General features: G+C 49.0%; 1 long non-coding RNA gene and 3 other non-coding genes across 4 annotated transcripts; 2 read left to right on the top strand and 2 right to left on the bottom strand.

Annotated features, from left to right (window-relative positions):
* Nucleotides 1–1,490: 1,490 nt before the first annotated feature.
* On the bottom strand, nt 1,491–11,412 carry LOC144245271 (uncharacterized). Its single transcript, XR_013339220.1, has 3 exons — nt 11,318–11,412; nt 8,214–8,569; nt 1,491–2,508 (listed from the first exon to the last, which is right to left on the bottom strand). It is a non-coding gene; the product is annotated as an uncharacterized LOC144245271 (long non-coding RNA).
* Nucleotides 2,588–2,661, top strand: TRNAT-AGU (transfer RNA threonine (anticodon AGU)). Its single transcript has one exon. It is a non-coding gene; the product is annotated as a tRNA-Thr (tRNA).
* Nucleotides 7,984–8,055, top strand: TRNAM-CAU (transfer RNA methionine (anticodon CAU)). Its single transcript has one exon. It is a non-coding gene; the product is annotated as a tRNA-Met (tRNA).
* On the bottom strand, nt 11,175–11,246 carry TRNAQ-CUG (transfer RNA glutamine (anticodon CUG)). The gene has a single exon. It is a non-coding gene; the product is annotated as a tRNA-Gln (tRNA).
* Nucleotides 11,413–13,345: the final 1,933 nt, after the last annotated feature.

The following is a 13,345-nucleotide window of genomic DNA, read 5'->3' as shown; positions in this document are numbered from 1 at the left end:
CCACCCCCCACCCCGCCACACTGCCCCTGCTCCCTCTGCTCCCCGCCGTCTGCACTCTTGCTTAAGAGACAGACAGGCGTTTTCCCGCGCTGGTGGCCCTTGCCCCAGACCTCCCCCTCCCCTCTCCCCACCCAACGTGGGGCGGTCCGCTCTATGCCGGAGTTGCGGGGCAGGGTCCCACCCTCTGCCCCTTCGGGGACACTGGGCTGGCAGTTACAGCCCCTTGCCATTAAAAGCAAAGTCACGAATGCGAACTGCCTCTGTGTCCAGGGATTTCCAAGTCCCAGGGCGAGCTCGTTAACCTCACGTTGTTGTACGAGCAGGAAGAGAAGAGCCCTCCCATCCCGCCCGGATAAACTGAGGGCGTCCTTCTGGAATTTATTCAAGGGCAGGACGTGCCCCCCCCCCAGGCCCCCCCCATCCTGCACCGGAGGGGAAGGCCCACGCGGAAGGCAGTGAGTCACAGCATTGTTCGTGGGCTTGTGAGATGGGAGGACACTTCGATTTTCATTACTCGGCAGTGGGTGAGCAAAGAGTTGTAAAAACATACTTCAGCAACGTCCGAACAGGACGTGTGTACACGCAGTGCCGTGTATGGGACTTGAAATCCTGACGCTGCTGAAAAAGACCACTGCCAACAGGGACGCGGGCTCCGCTCCTGCCTGTGAAGGGCTCACGGCTGTAGGAGCCGCTCTGCCCTGTGGGCAGCACGGACGCTAGCCGGAAAGATGTCATCGCTGGTTTCTGACATTTGCGGTCAGTGCGGGACCTCAATCCTTGACAGAAGGGGATGGAAGAGGCGAGTCTTATGAAGGTTTTAGCGTATTGCCTAGAGGCAGCTTCTACGAATTCGGAGCCAGGCAGGTACCCCCACTGGGACACAACATAGCATTTCAGGGAGGCCGAAGCGGTCAGGATACAGGGGCGAGGACCCTGGAGAGGAGAGGGCCGCGCACAGAGAGGGCTCCGGGGCTGGCGGCCGGGCCCTACCCTGGGACCTTCGGTCAGGTGTTGATTCACACTCAGATGGGGTTAAAACTCCAGGAGGCTCCAGAAAGAGCCACTGGGAAAAAGTAAGCTGCTTATAAAGCACTGGAAATAGTTCCCACCTGCTCTCCGGAGACATCCTAATTTAAGGGGTATGAGGTGGAGTTCACACCAAGGTGTAAACTTAGGCTTGGAACCCCCGCCCAACAAAGCGCCGGGTAAGCCACAGGAGGAACAAGTGCGTTCTGAGGAAATTATTACCTGAACCTGGAGGTAAAGGGATTCTCAGTGAAACAGTAGAGGATTTAGAAACGCGATGGCCGGCAGTAATATGGATTGTAGAAAACAATCCTACTGAGCTGCCCAACTTAGCTAAAGAGATTTCCAGATGGAATTGTGAAGGTGTTGCTTCACTTTTGTGGCTGTTCGTAGTAAAATGTGAGACGAGAGGTTGAAGTGAAGGCGAGAACAGTTCAATACAAATGAGCCAGAACTCAGAGGGCTTGAAGGACAAGCTGTTTATTATTCCCAGCTGCTCCAGATGAAAATCGATGCTGAAGATAAGAAATGACTTTCAGGCAAGAATTAAATGCAGAGCACTGTCAGAAAATGTGGTCTCAAGCTGAAGCCAAAGGCATGACTATAGAATCTGCAGTTGGCACTTCAAAGGGAGTGAAGGCAGTATCTAAACAGAAAAGCCTGAGCATCTTAAGGACTTGCCCTGCACGCCCCGTCCACCATCCACAGTTCTTAAGGGCGTGATGCTACAACAGCTCACTTGGAAGCCACAGTAAACAAGGTTTACACGGTAAACAAGGCTTATTTTCATGAGATTTGCGAATGTGGCTTTAATACAGAGGTGGTCAACTTTTTCTTCATTACACATGGTAAATATTTCCAGCTTTGTGGCCCGTACAGTTTCTGTTGAAGCTACTCCAGTCTGCTGTTGTAGCAGGAAAGCAGCCGCAGATAACGTGAAAAGAGTATGTGTGGCCGTGTTCCAATAAAACTTTATACAAACAGGTAGCTGGCCAGATCTGTCCCACGGATCACAGCTTGCCAACTCCCAATGTAAAGGAGTGAAGTCCAACAATGTTCACGGAATCACAGGTTTTTAAAGAGCAGGGTGGTGCGACATGGACATCTTGAACTAAAGGGATAGAGGCCCTGGGAAAATGAAAAGAAAATGAAAATGAAGAGAGGGCCTGGAACTTTCCAGACTACGGGGAGGAGGTCAGCTAAGAAGACTGTCTTCAGCTGCAAGTAAGAGAAAATTTTTCTTAACAGGATGGATGATCCAGAGGGCGGAGCCAAGGGTCCAGGAGAAGAATTCCCAGGCAGCATGGCTGAGTCCTAATCAGGAAGCGTCTTGTGCCCACCGGAGTCTAGATGGGATGGTTCTCAGAGCCCAGCAAGCCGGTTTCCTGAGGAAAAGGGTCTTCTCAACACGCCTCTCGTTCCACGACTAGAGCATGGCTCTTGGGTTCTGTCGGGGGGCTGAGTTCATCTTCCTGTGAAATCCTAAAGCAATTGCCAAAATACACACATTAAAGTGTCAAGTTTCATAAAAGAATATGTGACAAAGGAAGACAGACTGTCAGGCTCCGTGGCTTAGTTGGTTAAAGCGCCTGTCTAGTAAACAGGAGATCCTGGGTTCGAATCCCAGCGGGGCCTTTCTCTTTGAGGGTTTTATAAAGTGAAATTGGTCAAGGCAAATACAGGCAATGGGTAAAAAATAAACAAAACAAAACTTGGTTTATACCTGATGGAAGCCTCAGACAAGTAGACTCCATGTCTGAGGCACTTTGTAGAAGAAAATCATTCACCATGAATTAGCAAAGCTATGCTATGTGCTAGATGTGAGCTATAATTTTCTAGTTTTAAACTTCAATAGCTACTCTCCACATTTCCTGAGAAGCCTGTGGTCTCCCTGAACAGTTTACTTTTAATGTAATTCACAAAGAAGGCAAGAAAAAGAGACAAAATGTGCGTATTGCATAAATTGAGAGCTGTGATACGCATCCCTCCTCATGTGATTGTGGATTCTAGGACACCACAGAATATTTTGAAAAGTACAGTAACGTGATGGAATCTTGGAAGAGTAACAAGAATGACTGCTGATGAAACAAACCAAAACAGAACACAACACAACAGAACAAAGAAGCCTAACGAGAGAGCGGAGGCAAATGGGACCTGAAGTCCTTAGATTAAAATAAAAGGCTGGGAAAAAATCAAATCCTAGAATAAAATTTTAATGTTTTAGCTTATCTTTTCCATTTGATATTCCAGGACGTGTCTTAGTACAGTGTGCAAAGGCACCCCTCCACCCCCAGGAGGGTGCACGACATTTGTTGTCAGGCAGAGAGTGGCATCGGTCTCAGATTCTTGCTCCTCCCTGTAGGGACCAGAGAAATTGCATGATGGCTCCTTTTGTGAGCTTTTGGAAGAAGAACGTGTGATGTGATCTGTGGGCTCAGCGCAAAATGAAAACAAAGGGCTTTCTGTTGAAAAGGTAGTGAGAATTTCAAACCAGCAATAGCAGAGCATTACGTCAAGCGTGTAGTTTGCCAGCCACGCTGCTGGCCCCCTTTGGGAGTCCAATTTTTTGTCCAAAGACTGGATTTTAAAGGACACCTGAAAGCGGAACGCAGCCCAAGGTGATGGTCAATGATACCACGTACTTTTAGAAGACCTGGGAGCGGCAGGTACTGAGTGGAGAATGTTGCATCCGAGAAACCACCACACTATGAGAACAACTATGAAAACAAACTCGGTGAGAGGGTCTTCTCTCCACCTGAAATATTTTTCTGGCTTATGTTCTTTTCCCAAACAACTCCTTCTCCCAGGTCCCCTTCAATGTCACCTGGCGTGGTGACAGGGCACACAGAAGCAGACACCTGTCTTGGTGTGTCCCCATGACTCTAACTTGGGAGAGGAGGGGACAGGGCTGTGCACTGGAGACCACTGATGAATGTGGATACAAGGCTGGGTCCGAAAGGGGGACAAGTGTCTGTGTGAAACATAGCATTGAATTGTTGGAGGAGAAAAGGATCAACCTCCCCCAAGGTAGGTGTGTTTCCACCTGGCTTCGGACCAGGGGCCTTTTGCACGCGAAGCAAATGTGATAACCACTACACTACAGAACCTCCACATATGAGACGGGCTGGTGGTACCCAACTAGGTTTCCTGCGTTCATCAGCATTGGCTCCTAAAAGTCTGGGATCTTCTCTCTACTCAGTCATTGTCGGAGTCCAAGACGGAGTCATTGTCCACAACTGCATTTTAAACTTGATCCAAAACAAGCACCGTGCTGAGGTTAGGAGGCATCCGACTCCCAGATATTTTTAAGTATTTAAATTCTTTGAGCCTTATGCTAAAACCAGGACCACTATCAGAATAATCTCGTTCTTCCCCACTCTCCACACGCTCCCAGGAGTGGCTCTCAATCTATTCCCTGCCTAGGTTGAAATTCAAAACTTCACTCCCTTTTGTGCAATTCTATACACAGTAACCATTTTCTTCACTTATACATGCATTTATTATTTTTCAGTAGACTTTTTTAGAGCAGTTTCCAGTTCACAGCAAAACTGAGTAGAAGGTAGAGACATTGACTGAGAGTTCCTGTCATGAAAGGGAGTTGGATTTTGTCAAATACTTTTTCTGCATCTATTGACCTGATCATGTGGTCTTTCTCAGCCTGTTGGTGTGATGGATTACATTAAATGATTTTAGATCTTGAACCAGCCTTGCACACCTGGAATAAATCTCACTTGGTCATGGTGTATAATTCTTTGTATATGTTGTAGGGTTAAATTTCCTGTTATTTTGCTGCGGATTTTTGCATCCGTGTTCATAAAGGTGATGGTCTGTAGTTTTCTTTTCCTGCCATGTCTTCATCTGATACTGGTGTTAGGGTGATGCTGGCCTCGTTGAGTCAGTTTGGAAGTATTCCCTCTGCTTCTGTCTTGTGAAAGAGATTGTAGAGAATGGGTATAGTATCTTCCTTAGATCTTTGACAGAATTCACCGTGAACTTGTTGTCAGAAGTATTGCAAGTAGAAGTCATCCAAAGCTGCTGGAAAAGGATGGTGACATGAGGGGAAGTAGTTGTGGAAAGCTGGCGTGCCAGGCGTGCCCCCGGCAGAGCCTGGATTCAGGGCTGGTGCCCCTACTCCCACGCGGTGTTGGTGAAACAAGAGACGGGAATCGGCTCCCTACCTGCCCCCCACATCCGCTCACCGGACACATGTTTACACTGGTGTGTGAGCCCGGGTTGCAGAGGGAGAGACCTGGCTGCAGTGGCGGACCTTCAGTCTTCTCAGTAGGCGGTGTTTCTTGGGAGGCGTTGAGTGGGTCTTCTCTCATGAAGAAAGATGGATGAATAGTTTCCAGCACATATGACCTTGACCAGACTGAGGGAAGTACTATATAGGCTGTCCTTCCACATGGCTAGTACAGTCCACCTGGGACCTGCCATTTGATGGCTGTGTTGACATGATCTCAGGCCTCTCGCAGATGAGAGAAGTGAGACGAGTGGTGGGGATCCGGCTCAAGGTGATCTGAGGTCCTCCGCCATTGGGTTTTCTGAGCAGTTGAGTTATAAAATCCTGGCCTAGGCCTGTTTTTAACAGAGACTATGATAAACTTTTTTCCTCCTTAGGCAAGACAGTTTTTCCCAATAATTGAGCTTCTGAAAAGCCAAACCACGGTAGTAGGACTAGGGTATTTTGTGTTACTATCAGGTTTGTGGGGACCTAAGTTTCTAGTCTCTTATGGCCGTTGTTTCCCCATGTTAGAAATTTCTCACCACATTTCCAGCCGGCCAGGGTGGCCTCGGCCAATCCTATGGCAAAGAGTAGAGCAAGAGTCACAATAATAGTGAGAAACAAGGCCTGACAGTGCATCACAGTGAGGAACCGTAGGAAATAAGGACAGTCTTGTTTCACCAGACCATCGATTCCTCAGGCTTCTGCTGTGTGTAGATTAGTTGGCTCCCACAGTGACTAGTGCAGGGCTGCAGTCTCCGGAAGCCTCTGGAGTTGCAGATTGCTTCTTCCGTACGGTCAGCTTGCACGGCGCGGATGAGTCAGGAATGCACTCCTAGTTTGGAGATGCCGGCTTAACTCAGCTGTAGTGAATCTAGGGACCCACTTCGGCTACCTTTACTGCAGTAGGGGTGGAAAAATAACAGTGAACGGGCCCCTCCAGAAGGGTTTAGGGGTCAGACATTTCATTCCTTTATCTATATTGCATCTCCTGGTTTAAAGGGGTGAGTGTCTGTGGTCAGACTCACAGGTAATTGCTCCCTGACCCAGGGGTATACGGTGGTTAGGATGCAGCTGTGGGCCTGCATCTGTTGCCTTATGGTTAGATTGCCTGTCTCATTTAGATTCCCCTTTATGCCCTTGGTAATGGGGAGAGGGTACCCATAAGGGATTTTATAAAGGGAGACCCCCATCTGCTTCTTCAGCCTCCCACCTGCAGCTGCAGGCTGCCTCCCTGAAGGTCCCTTATCTCTCCTGCCTGATGTCGCCCCTTTCCCTAGTTATTTCTCTCCTGGATCAGGGCCTGTAACTGCTGTTGGGGAGCAGGGACAATGACCGTTCTGGCTTCCTCAGGCTGACAAGGGACGGTGTAGGGGTCCAGCCGTTAGAGTCCACCCAAGGGTTAGTCGAGTGGCCCACAGTATGGTTTTCCAGGAAGGCTGGCAGGCATGAGGCGGCATAAACATTATCAGACACACAGAGAAAAACACAAAGTGAAGGTTATACTGACCAAGAAGATGGCATCTTAAGATCATGTCTATGGTTTCCATACCTGTCAAATAATCTAGGAGAGACCCTGACTTCATAAACGACATATGTCAGAGAGCCTCTCATAACCCAAGTGATGGAGAAGCAGGAGTAGTGAGTGATCAATGGTGGCTCTGTTTCCAAGAGTTTGGCCCTAACATAATTTAAAAAAGATTTTTTAAAACATCTAACGCTTGTGAGGTGTTATTTAGAGTTTGTTGAATATAAGCAGACAGTTTGCTTTATTTTGAGGTGTAAAACTTTTCCAAGAGCCAGGAGTTCTACTGGAGAAAGAATCAAGGCAGCCATTTACCATTATTAATTTGTAAATTTTTAGGTAAGCCAAACCTGGGCATTATTTTATAAAACGGAACTTGTATTGCTTTTTGTGCCCTTTCTGTCTCGTAGGGGAGGCCTTTCCCCAGTTAGGAAAAGCATCAATCCACACCCACAGATGATAGAATTCCTCTGACCTTGGCCTCTGAGTGAGACCTAACTGTTAGTCTTTTCCTGGAGAGTCTCCAGTTGCTTGATGGTCTGGGAGAGCAGCCTTGTGGTTGGAAGGATTGTTTCTGAGACACACTTCACAGGTCGATACCACTTACAGAACTGTCCTTGACAATTTTTTTCCAGTAAACATCCTTCGGGTCATTTGATAAGTTTTGTCCCTCCCTAAATGAAAGGCCTGATGTCATGTTTTAATGATCTTTTAGCTCTGTGAGTTCGGTAATAGTAACAGCCCTGTTTGTAACCCCTCCAAGGGCTGGAGACCTGTCTGTGAGTCAGACCCTAGTTCATTTATTTATTTTTTGGGGTGGGGGCAGGGACTAGGTGGCATTTAGTCTCCTTTAATGATTGATACAGCAGGCAAACTATTGTCCTGAACCATGGTATCTACAGCCTTCAATATCCAGTAATTCCCCAAACGTACACAATTGTGCATTTGTCTGGAGTTAGTAGTAGTATATAGTCTCTAATTTANCCGGCGGGCCCCCCCCCCCACGGCCCCCCCAGCAGGCGGCTGAGCCCGGAGCAGCTCCGGCTGGAGAGTAAGCAGCTCGGGGCGCTGCGCCACCTGCTTCGCAGAGGAGACGGTCTGGCAGCGGCCGAGTTGGGAGCAGGGGACCCGAGGGAGGTGGAGGCCAGGCTGGCAGAGCGGCTGCTTCCGGGCATGATAAAAAGTAGGACCCAGACACCGCCGGCGGAGCAGAGTGGCGCAGCGGAAGCGTGCTGGGCCCATAACCCAGAGGTCGATGGATCGAAACCATCCTCTGCTAGGCCGTCTTTTTGACTGAGAAACCAGTGCATTCGACTTAAAAGTATTCACCTCTGACACGTACAGGATTTCTAGAAACGCGTGGGGTGCTCGTCCTTTCTCCTGCAAGTGGTTGCATGATTGCCTTGTTGCTCATTTCAAAGTAGAGGCAAATCTTACCTCTCGAAGAGGGAAAGGAGGGCGACACGTTGCATGTTTGCTTCCGACGCGGGAGCGCATCGTCCCCGGCAGCGCGCACCTGAGGCGGCACGTGGCTGTGTTTTCGTGCACGTTTTCTTCCACCCGAAAGAGAAACTCACGTTTGCCGGAGGCCGGTGGTTACTGTAAACCTGCCTTTTCACTTGGGTGCTCTTTCTCTGCTTCTGTCACTGCTTCGTCTAGTCCTGTGCACGATTTGATGACAGTCATTTCAAGTCCATGGTAATGGGCGGCGGCGAATTCTTCTCTAAAGCAATCTTACGCGCCTGGCCTGGGAAGATATCTTCATAGGCTCTCCTTGTCCGCAGGCACACAAACTAGATTCATGAGAATGTTAGGAGAAAGACAAGAAGCAAAGAAGTTAGATGTGAAATGGCAGAACATCGGAATACATTAACATAAAACATTCCAAACGCACACCAAGTTCCATGGACAAACGAGGCAGAAAAGTAGTATCTTTCTGATGTACTTGCAGAAAACACTGAGGGAAAATTACTAATCAAAATACCTTCTGACGTGTGCCTAGATGGTGACGAGAGAATGTAGCCTCTTCTGAACGATGGGAGTCCACAGAGCCAGACATCAAAAGGAAAAATATGAGTAACAATGTCCATACAGTAGACAGTTTTGTTCCCTCAGTTTAGAGGTGAAGCTGTTCCTGTTCCGCAAGACCAATCATCTTCCATTTATTTTGCTTGTTTGACCCCTAAAGGCACTTTCAGTTCAAATGTCCAGACACGGGAGACTGGTTGAATAAACTGTGTCATACAGACTCAAAGGAGAAGCGCTATGCAGCTACGAAAAAGATGCGAGAGACTTCCAGGAGATATTAAGGAGGGGAGGAGGGAACAGCACAGATGAGTATTACCCTATGCGACCAATTTTTTTTTTTTTTAAGAAAGACGGGAGTTAGGAAGACATACACATACAGTATTATGCACCGATAACCAGTGAAGCTGCTTATGTAAAATTGAGTGAAGAATTGGTAAGCCTTTACCTTTCAAAAGCTGCATTTGTGAATGTTCTACATTTTCAGAAATTAATATTAAATCATTCCCTAGATCTTTCCATTAAAAGGGCTAGGACATCACAGAAGGTCTTCGTACGAAGCTCCCAGACATTGGTGTCTAGGACTTTTCCCTGCTGGGAGACAGCGGGCATCTCTGAGAACAGCTGACCTTGGGGCTGGGGCAGGAGACATGCCAGCGAGTCTGGAACGATTTGTTGCGTCACAAAGTGAGGAAGTGCCTAAACACACGCTTGGCGGTTTGTTACAAGGACACAGAAAACAGCATGAAGGGGCTCCCCCTGCCCCAGCTACACCTGGGTTAATTTGACACCAATGTAGCGAAGGGCAATAATGAAGCATAAACCATGGGGAAGGAGGAGATTCCATGAATTCACATTGATGATAGATATTTATTAATGGAGAAAAGGGAAGACTCTTAAAAATGCAACATTACTGGAATCTCCAGCCCCTCCCTTTATCTTCCGATTCCCCTGTATCTGGTGATTTCAAATAACCGAAAGGGAAGAGTGCTCTAAGGGAATCAAAATGTATTAAAAGAAAATCTAATCAGAAAAATTTTAGCATTGTCAGAAGTATATAGAAAAGGAAATAGATAAATTTAAAAATGGATACAAGGCAATTAACATACAACAAAGCTAACATTTCCATTCAGCAAGTGAAGGTGATTTTAAAACAAATTGTGATGGCATAAGTAACTTGACCTATGGAAGAAAACAAAGATGGACATTTACACTCAATTATGTTAAAAATCAAGTTCTGGATAGACTCGTGATTTAGATACAAAATATAAATTAATAAAACAGGTGGTTGCAATTAATAAGATAATTCAGAAAAAAATTTACTTGGAAACTAATACATATTTAGAGCAACGAAGACTTAAAACAATACTCTTAAATAAAAGTTTACAAAAACATAATAAAACACCTTAACTCAAATATATACAAATAGAAGGAAAAAATCCACCTGAAAATTAGAAATGAACCATTCTGAGATGATGTAAGGGGGCTGCTTCGGTCAATCACTTCATTGTTTGAACCAAGAACAATGTCTTCAAGCAATTTTAATTCTTTACGGTCGTAATGAACTGCCACAGTATTTTTGTGCTCTCAAACATTGTTTCCTAGCAGTCTTCTAAAATGTTTCCTCATAAATTTAAATCACTCCAAAGAATGTAACTTCTAGCATATGGTAACATTTGGATAGTAAGAAAGAATCCAATCAGTGATTGAATCTTGTTCACTGGAAACTAAAAGCCCTAACAATCTGACATGAACTAGGGTTCTCTAAAAATATACATGGTGAAATAAGTAAGACAGAGAAAGACAAATGCCTTATGATCTCATTTATATGTGCAATCTAAAATAAACCTGAAACTAATAGAATGTTATATATTATTTATACCTTAATTTTAAAAATACAGCATGCTTTTAAAGTGTTGAAAAAAGCGTTCATGAATTCTTCTTTCTCTTTTAAAAATATTTCTGTTCTATATCTGTCACAGAATTTTATCCCAATATTTGCATTTTATGCTTAAAGGCTGTGATTAATTACCCCATTATACTAGTCCAAAACAAAAATATATAAAATTGAGATATGATTTTTAGTTATTTCAATTGTTTGTGAGTCTCTCTACTTTAAATGTTCTTCTTGTTTGAGTAGTCATTGAATGTAATAGCAATCAAACAGTAAATACATAATTTTTCATAGGTACAAGATATGAAAAATAAAATTATACTGGAACTTAATGAAGGGACGGGACTCCCCACCTCCCGTTTAAGTTATGTGTCTGCAGATTAAATGAAATAGAATGGGACGGAATAGAAACGGTTTGGAAAAGATAGTGAATTGGTAGTTTACAGAAAGGTGGGAATCAAATTAAAAACACGAAGGTAAGGTCCCACCGAGATTTGAACTCGGATCGCTGGATTCAGAGTCCAGAGTGCTGACCATTACACCATGGGGCCCGACCATAGCCATCTTTCCCTAATTGGTTAATAGACTAGTTCTTGCCCAAGCCCCGCGCGAGTCCCCTGACCTGTAAGCGTAGATGGCTCTTCCTCCTCCGGGATGGAGTCGGGGATGGTCGTCACCTGTGCACACCTCCTACCCAGAGTCTTACTGGAAAACACCGGCTTCCAAACGTCAGGAACCTCCCCCCCCCACCTCCGGCCTTTACCTCCGTATTTCCNCGGGGCCGGGGCGGAGGAGGGTCCCTGCGGCCCCAGGACCCCTCGGGAGCGCTGACGCAAAGCGGGCGCAGGAGGCCCGGGAACACACGTGGCTCAGGGAATGCGGGTCTTGGGGCGCGTCCGGGACAGACCCTAGTAGCGTCGGGACGTGGCACCTGCGGCAGCGACTCCGGGGCCTCCCGCGCGCAGCGGTACTTTCGTCGGGGGCGTGCGCGCGTTCCGGGTGCCTTCCCGGGATCCGGAGCCTGTGGGTGGGGGGCCGCCGGACCAGGCTGCCTCCTGGAACGACGGATTCGGTGAAGAAGCTCTGCGAGGACGGCGCGCCCCCTGGTGGACACATATGTCGAAGCTCAACAAAGCGCCGCGCAACCAGACAGGCCGCACCACCCCAACCCGGGGACGACCGAACCCCACAACACGCCACTCTCCCTGTAAATGCCGGGGTTTTGCGGGTCCCCTTGCAGAGCGAGTTTTGCAGGCTGGCTCTTTCTGGAAAGCTGGGCTGGGAATTTTCCTCAGGCCGAGAACCGGTGCAGCTCGCAGTTCGCACAGAGTGGGTAGGAACTCCTCGGGACAGAGGGTGCAAACCCTCCGAGGGCCATTCAGCTGCCAAGACCCGGCGCCGAGGAGGAGAGGGTCCCCCCCAAGGAGACCCTTAACCCTGCGCTGGGAAAGCCCCGCACGTTGCTCACTCCTCGACGACGCGAGCCAGAGATGAACGCACTAGTTCAGTCACATGTTCCGACGCCAAAGGGAAAAGGAATCCCAATGGCCTGGACCCGGGGGCGGGGGGGGCGGGGGTCCAGGGAGGGCCCCTGACTTGAGCAGCAGCGGCCCCCCGTTTAGCAGACAGCACGTCTGGGGGTGCCTCCGCCCGCAGGCGAGCTGGCTGGGGGCCCGGGGGGCCTGAGCGGGGGCCCGGCGAGGGCACAGTCCGGGAGCCCGTGTCCCCTTCCTGGGCCGTCGGAGAGGAGACCCGAGCACCCACCGCCCAAGTCCCTGCTTCGGGTGCCGCACTCCGAAATCTTCAGACGCACGGCTGGTGCGCTCCGGGGGAGGCCTCGGGCGCGCGGGCTCCTCACGGCCGGTAGGGATCGAAGCGGGGCATCTGCGCGCTTCAGGGGGACCCGGCAGGAGTGCGGTGAAAGGGGCCTTTCTTCCCTGAAGTGACTTCTTGCCTAAAACATGCAAAAGGCGGCGGTCCGACGCCTCTCCTCCTCCTTTAGCCACCGAGCGGCCTCATTAAGACCAGAGTTGTGGACATTCATCTCCGGGGAGGCTTCTGCTGCAGTCTGGGGCAAATCTTGTTCTTAGCGGGTGTAGACGTGGGGTCATGGGAGGAAACGGAGTGAGCAGGAAGCAGGCGAGGACAGGAACCGTCCCTGGGTCTGGGACGATGAAGTCCCATCGCATGGAAAGGGGACACGCTCAGCCAGTCCCGGGGCCCGGCCGAGCCCGGGGCCTGCGGACCCAGACCCCACCGGTGAGCCGGCGTCCGGCCTGGCCCCTCCCCCGGGGGACTTGCCGCCTCGGCCCGCAGGGAGGGGTGCTTACACGAGGGACCGACACCGGAGGCGGCATGAGAAGGGGACGGTGGGGTGTTGAGGAAACACGGACGCCGGTCGAAGGGAGCCCGCGATGGCTCCAGGGAGAAGGGCCGCAAACCTAAGTGGATTTTTGGAGAACATGCGGGCAGAGGGGAGGGCAAGGACAGTCAGCAGGTAGAAAACGAGGAGAGAGGGGGAAGGATGGAGAAAACAGAAACAATTTCACCCTGGCTGGCGCCTGGAGCTGACGTGGGGCCCTGCGAGCGGCGGCGGGTGCGGGCAGGTTAGGGCCCCCGTCGGAGCTGCGGAGAGGAGGGGACAGACCTC

The sequence above is a fragment of the Crocuta crocuta genome, unplaced genomic scaffold (assembly GCF_008692635.1).
Source record: "Crocuta crocuta isolate KB4526 unplaced genomic scaffold, BGI_CrCroc_1.0 scaffold1097, whole genome shotgun sequence".
Classification (NCBI taxonomy): Eukaryota; Metazoa; Chordata; class Mammalia; order Carnivora; family Hyaenidae; genus Crocuta; species Crocuta crocuta.
The sequence above is the reverse complement of the archived record's forward strand: the minus strand, read 5'-3'. Positions and strand labels throughout refer to the sequence as shown.